Source organism: Aegilops tauschii, chromosome 6 (genome assembly GCF_002575655.3).
Source record: "Aegilops tauschii subsp. strangulata cultivar AL8/78 chromosome 6, Aet v6.0, whole genome shotgun sequence".
NCBI classification, from domain to species: domain Eukaryota; kingdom Viridiplantae; phylum Streptophyta; class Magnoliopsida; order Poales; family Poaceae; genus Aegilops; species Aegilops tauschii.
The window spans coordinates 446919082-446925595 of NC_053040.3; the positions used below are offsets into that span (position 1 = coordinate 446919082).

Genomic DNA, 6514 nt, shown 5'->3' on the forward strand with positions numbered 1-6514 from the left:
CTGGTCAAAATGTTTTCTAGGGCTTGCACGCTTCACACTCTCTCTCCAGTATATATATACACGCTGGAGCCTCGGCGCTTGTAGTTGCTCTCTTCACACTCTCTCGCCCTCTCCCGCTGGAGCCTCAGCGCTTGTAGTTGCTCTCTTCACACTCTCTCGCCCTCTCCAGATCTAAACAAGACTTCGTTGGCCTCTCTCTCCCTCACTGCTGCTCAAAGAGCCGGCAGGATCCGTCCGTCGGGAAGGGATGGAGGCTTAACGCTATCGCCGTTGGTGAGGGACTACCGGCCCAGCTGTTCACCTTCCACCCAGCGGCGGCGCGAGAGGGCCTCCGACCCCTTCTTCTTCGCCGCCGTCCCGTCGCCCACCGAACCACGCCCCTAGAACCTTAAGGTATAATTTACTTACTCCACATGCATTGCTCTAGCTGCATGTATACCATGAATCTAGGACGTGGTTCAAAGAGGAAAGGAGTGGGGGAAAGTAGTGGGAAAAGTTGTATATAGCATGAATCTAGGACGTGGTTCAAAGAGGAAATGAAGGGGAAAGTTGTATAGCATGAATCTAGGACATGGTTCAAAGAGGAAAGGAATGGGGGAAAGTAGTGGGGAAAGTTGTATCGCATAAATCTAGGACGTGGTTCAAAGAGGAAAGGAAGGGGCGAAAGTACTAGTTCAAAAAGGAAAGGAAGGGACAAGGCTGTAGAGTTTGAGCACGACTAGATTTGCTGCGCTCACATAGGGAAAGGTGTCTAAAGAAACAAAACTGGGACCAACACAAATATGCTCCTTGGTTGTTTGTTCTTTGTTGCAACAGAGTGTGCATGACCACAGTACATCGGTAGATGCACATGGTGCTGGTGCGTCCACTGTCCCGTGCAACTCATTAGCTGTTGTTAATCTAAGGCCCTGTTTGGTTAAAAACTCCCTAGTACCTACCTGCTTGGTTCCAGGGACTAAACATGGACTAGAGGTTATTAAATGACATGGTAAAATACCTTGTTACCCCTAGTAATGAACTAATAGAGACAAGGTGCGATGCGTGGCAGGGGCAACTGTTGGAAAAAGACCCAAAAAGACTCCCTCGGGGTCTTCTTTCTTTAGTCCCAAATGCCCACCTTTAGTCCCTAAAAGTCCCTCCTGTTTGGTTTAGATGGGACTGACACGGAGTTTTTTTAGTCCCTACACCAAAATGTCCCTGTAAACAAACACCCTCTAATAATGCCGCTGGAAAATTGATGCAATGCCACAGTTAAAAGCAAATTACATGTTTAACGAATTTTATTGTTAATATAATCTCTATGTTAATATTAATCAATGCCACCGTTTGAGAAATGCTACTGTCTTGCTTTCTTTCCCATTTAGATAAGGTAGATGCTTCTTTTTGTTGGCTTCTGTGTCATCCACCGTTATTGACCACTAATTGTTTCCTTTGCACCTCTGTGTAAACAGGGTTATCTACTTCACCTCGTTGCCATTGTGACCTTTTGTTGCACTGCACAAAACACTTTCGTTTTAAGAGTGTTTTGTGCAGTTCAACCAAAATGTCACACCGACAATGTTGCTTGATTGCTTGATCTTAGTGGAACTGCACAAGAGGAGATCTTACTTCCTATCCGTTAAGGCGAATTTGGTTCAGATCTTCTTCTTGTGAGTTGTTTGAATTCTGCACCATGAGAGGTCAGTACTAGCCTTCTTTCACATGATTCCGCAGTGTGCTTTCATATGTTGTGCTACTTATACGATAATGTTGCTTGATTTTAGTGAACTGCACAAATGAAGACAAGACTTCCAATCTGTATGTGCACCGTAATATCCCATTGAGGTAAGATAAGGATATTTCACAACTGCTGGCCTGTATTTTGCCACTTTCATCAGAAAATTAAGTTTAGTACTATACTTGTGCTCCCTAATTGACATGCCAAATCTTACATTGAAGGCGAAGCTTGTCTGTTATTGAACCAAGTGATGAAGGGGAAGAACAAGCGGAAGAAAAACAAAAATCAACTCCCGGTGCTGTAATGAAGCACTAGAACTGTGATGACACAAGTAATGATATAGTTTTGCATCTTAATTTATTGCTATGGCTGGAACGAGCAATTGTTTTGCCACTGATTTGATGCCACTCTTAATGTAATATGTAATTATCTCTACTTGTGCAAACAGGGATCTTCTTTGAAGATACCATATATTTTAGTGGAACTGCACAAGAAGATGTTGGAAACATTAAACTAATCGAGGAGTATATAGTAAGCATGGCCACCACCGTAGATAGCAACAGATGGTTCCGGAGAAGTGCTTCATCTGTATGCTCTACACAATAAGCCTCCTGACAAAGGTTGCTACTCGCCCACTGATTTCATCCATATGATTGAGCTTTGTCATCTCTATTGGTGTTGTGCTACTGTTTAGATACTGTCATGAAAAAGTGGTATTGTCCTTGAGAAGTGCTTCATCTGTGCTGTTTTAAATATTTCCTTTCCTTTTTTTCGAGCAAACAGGGATGCTAGCATTTAGTAGTCCTCTTGTCTTTGCACAACAGGATCATCTTCCTCTGAAGAAGAATATGGAGTACGTGAAGTGACTAGTTCCGATTATGCCAGGATGAAGAAGCCCTGTCTATGTTCTCATCACAAGGAGCAATTTAAGGATGGTTACATTACTCCCCACAAGACCAAACTAACTTCAGCTCAGAAGGACTGACAAATCTCCATTTTTTTGCTGTGATGCGCGAGTACAATGTTGTTCTAGGATTCTTTCTGGTGAGTTCCATTTTTCTAAAAGTGTGCTCTACATGGACCATGTATGTGCCTATTGAAACTGTCAATTCATAGTATAGTTTGCTTTATACTAATCACTTTTTTTGTATTTGTGCAAATAGGGGTGCTCAGCTTGATTTCAATGGGAACTGCACAAAATGTTCATGAATACATCGAATCATTCATTTCCACCACAAGAAAGGAGGTGCCGATAAGTTCAAGGCATTGCAACATATAAGGGCGAAATCATACAAGCTACGCGCGAATTTGGTTGATTTTGATGGAACTGCACAAAAAGAACAGCTGGTTTATTTAGCACGAGGTGCCATGTCAATGTCCGAACTGATGGCAAACCCTGCCCATTCACAATCATAGGCATTTGATATTTTGGAATGGGACAACCTTGTCAAATTTTGCTCATTGATTTTAGCAAGACATGCGTTTGATATTTTCGAATGGGACGCCCTTTGCTGTCAGCAGCGTCGATCAATTTTTTCTTTATTCTTTAGTTGTGAAGTAAATATTGCCTCTGACATGTGAGTCACTGAGATGCATAATCATCGATTGTTTTGAATGTTCTCTATGAATTGCCAGGCCTGTGTGTTTGATTGCAATGTACAGAAACGCTAAAAAGCTCCTCAAACTCTTTGTACTCCTTCTGTTCCTTTTTACTTCGCACATTGTGAAAATGCATACTTTTTTGTACAAGATTGGTCAAAGTAGAGATACTTTGACTGCAGACAAAACTTGTATGCACGACTAGAAAGGACCGGAGGGAGTACATGTGAAACTGCTGCAAACGAGGTGATCACCCTGGGAATAATGCTAGTACGTATTGTTTTGCATGTTCATCCAATGCCAGTGATACAGGAATTGGAACTAATCAAAATAAATTCATTCATACACGGTCGAATTTCATATAAACATGCCGGATTTCATTACATTTCATACATTCTTCAACTAAAAAGGGGTGCGCTAGAGGTATAATTAATTAACCGAAGCTACCCACCTGTGTCCCGCTGAGCCGAACAGAAGCTTCAGTGACTTAACTGCAGGTGTAGTTGTGTAACTGACATGTGGCCTGTTGGGCCCACGTGTCAGTCAGCCAACTGCACCAGAAGTTAAGTAGAAGCAGCGTTCTTCTCCAGCGCAGCTCTCCGACTCCACGTTGCCGCCAAGAAGCTAACCGGCCTCAATGGTCAACCCGCCTAGCTTGGCTTCAACCGGAGGGTAGCAACGGTGGCCTTACTTGGACCCGAGCGGCGGCGACCTACCGTGTTCTACTCTTCCTCGTTTTCTGCGTGGCACGACCTCGTTGGCACCGGGGCGGGGCCTCGGTGGAGCCGGCGATATCCTCTGTCTCGTTGCCGGCGGGCGGCGCCTCAACGGAGCGGTGGAAATCCTCCCTGTCACATTGCCGGCAGGGTGGGGCCTCGGCTGAGCCGGCGATGTCCTCTGCCTCGTTGTTGGCGGGGCGGGGCCTCGGCGGAGCTGGCGGTGTCCTCTGCCTTGTTGTTGGCACCGCGGGGCCTCGGCGGAGCAGGACGTCGTCAACGCCAGCAGAGCGGGGACTCGTCGGAGCCGGCATTGTCCTCTGGCTCATCCTCGGTCTCGCCAAACAGCGCCTCGCCCGCTTCATCGCCCTCTTTGCTAGCCTCTTTGTAGGCGGCCGCAGCCTCCGCCACCCGCATGCGGTACCGCCAGCACTCGAGGCGGCCCTTGCGGGCGGAGCGGTACGAGTCGAGCAGCGCCTCCTGCTCCGCCCGTTCCGCGGTGATCTGCTCCTCCGCCTGCAGGTGCTCCTGGAGGAGATGGTGGTTGTAGGCAGAGTCGGCCTGCGCCTCCCGGAACTGCTCCTCACGCATCTGCCTCACCCTGTCCATATATTGGGCACGGGCCTCGCCGATGGTCATGCTGCAATGCACCGGCGAGGATGGCGCGGAGGAGGGGGTTGGCGCCGGATCGTCGACTACCATGTTCTCCATTGGGACGTCGTCGTCCTCCGGCTGCCTGGCGGCCAGCCGGTCGGTAGCAATGGCTGGCATCTCCTTGTGGTCCATCGTCCGCCCATCCCGAAGAGCGCTGGAGCGCGAGGAAGCCATGGTGGGCAGTAGTGGTGTGGACAGGAGAAAGGGAACGGATGCGGATGACTGCGGCTATGGACGGCGCAGCAGTTTACATAGCAATGGTGGGCGGGCGGAGGGACGGACGTGTGGCGCCGGAGTAGCCGCCTTGGCAACCGCGTATCATTAATGTGGGCGGCAGATGGACGGACAAACGACACTTGTGTCGTTTGAAGGCGGAGCAATCGCCTGCACCGGGAAGCGGAGCGGGCGGCGCTGACTGTTTCGGGCGGAAAGCGCGCGCGGGCGAGGAGATGACTTTACTTGGAGAGGATGACAATGGGGACCCACCAGGTCAATAGCCTCAAGTACGCAAGTGCCTCCTTATTATATATATATATATATAATTTATTTTGCTTCCTCCTGGTTTCCTGACATCACGGTCCCACACCATTGTCAACCTATGTAGTAGTCAATAAACGAGAGAATTGCACAAGAAGCGGCCGACAGCTGGGACCAAGCAGCTCGAGCAGTATTTGTGTTTTTGAGGTGTGAGCACTGCAGAGTTTTCCGATGTTTAGCCCAGATATTAATTTTTCTCCTCTGAACAACAACGAAAACATCGCTGCAGGTATTAACTGGGCGGGCTGTGGCCCGTCTAGCCCAGGCCAGATATCCAGCCCAAATATTAATTTTTTTCAAGCTGAAAATGGCTAGCCCAGCAATACTTTTTTTTAGGAATACCCATGCAAGGTCAAGTTGTTATTCTCCGCCCCGCTGGGCTGCAAATCTTTCCTAGGAGGGATGCATTAGGCTTAACAAGAAAATGGGCTTTAAGAAATAATAAATGGGATGTAATTATGAAAACTAGGCAGTAACGATAAAAAAATGCACCAAACACGTGATTACTTTATAAAATATTATTTTTGGATATTGAAAAATTTAATTTCATTAATTGTTGCGAGCGCAATGTTTCGTTGGATTTTTACGTAATATAAATTTATATTGAAATTGTATTTAATCTGACTAGAAAATTTGGGATAAAAATATTTCGGATCCCATCAAAATGTGGGAAATTTTATTGAATTCTGTTTTGAACGGTTGGTTGAAATGGGCTGTACTTTTAACAAATTGTAAATGGGCTGTACTTTTAACAAATTGTAAATGGGCTGTAGTAAATTCCATTAGAATTCAAAAGTGGGCTACACATTCTTACAAATCTCAAATGGGCTATAAGTTCTCTGCCACACACTTCTGGCCTTACAAAGTTGACGCGTCCCCTAAAAAAACAGAGTTGACGCGTATGCAAGGCTTTGTCAACTTATAGTCAACACACGGTTCTAGCAGCAGTGGCCGTTGGATGTCCATCCAACGAATGCCGTGCTTCTTCTTCAATCTCGGATATTCTAGCTTCACCCGCCCAAAAAATGATTCCTCCCCCTGACATCTGGGCCTACTAAGTTGACGTACCAAGGGCTTTGTCAACTTAGTCAATATAAACGATTCTAGCTACAGTGACCGTACGATGTCCGTCCAACGGCCGTCGTGCTTCTTCAACCTCTGGTCTTCTTGCTCTAGCTGCCCAAAGCAGCGCCGGTCGTGCCGCCTGCTCCTGCCTCCCGTGGCCGGCTGTGCTGCCGCGGAGGCCTCACCGCCCCTACTACTCCCACCGCTGGCCAAGCCATCCCTCCAC

General features: G+C 47.1%; 1 long non-coding RNA gene across 1 annotated transcript; it reads left to right on the forward strand.

Moving 5' to 3' along the window:
- Positions 1-1552: 1552 nt before the first annotated feature.
- On the forward strand, positions 1553-2152 carry LOC141026283 (uncharacterized). The gene is made up of 3 exons (XR_012188121.1): positions 1553-1679; positions 1764-1824; positions 1939-2152. It is a non-coding gene; the product is annotated as an uncharacterized lncRNA (long non-coding RNA).
- Positions 2153-6514: the final 4362 nt, after the last annotated feature.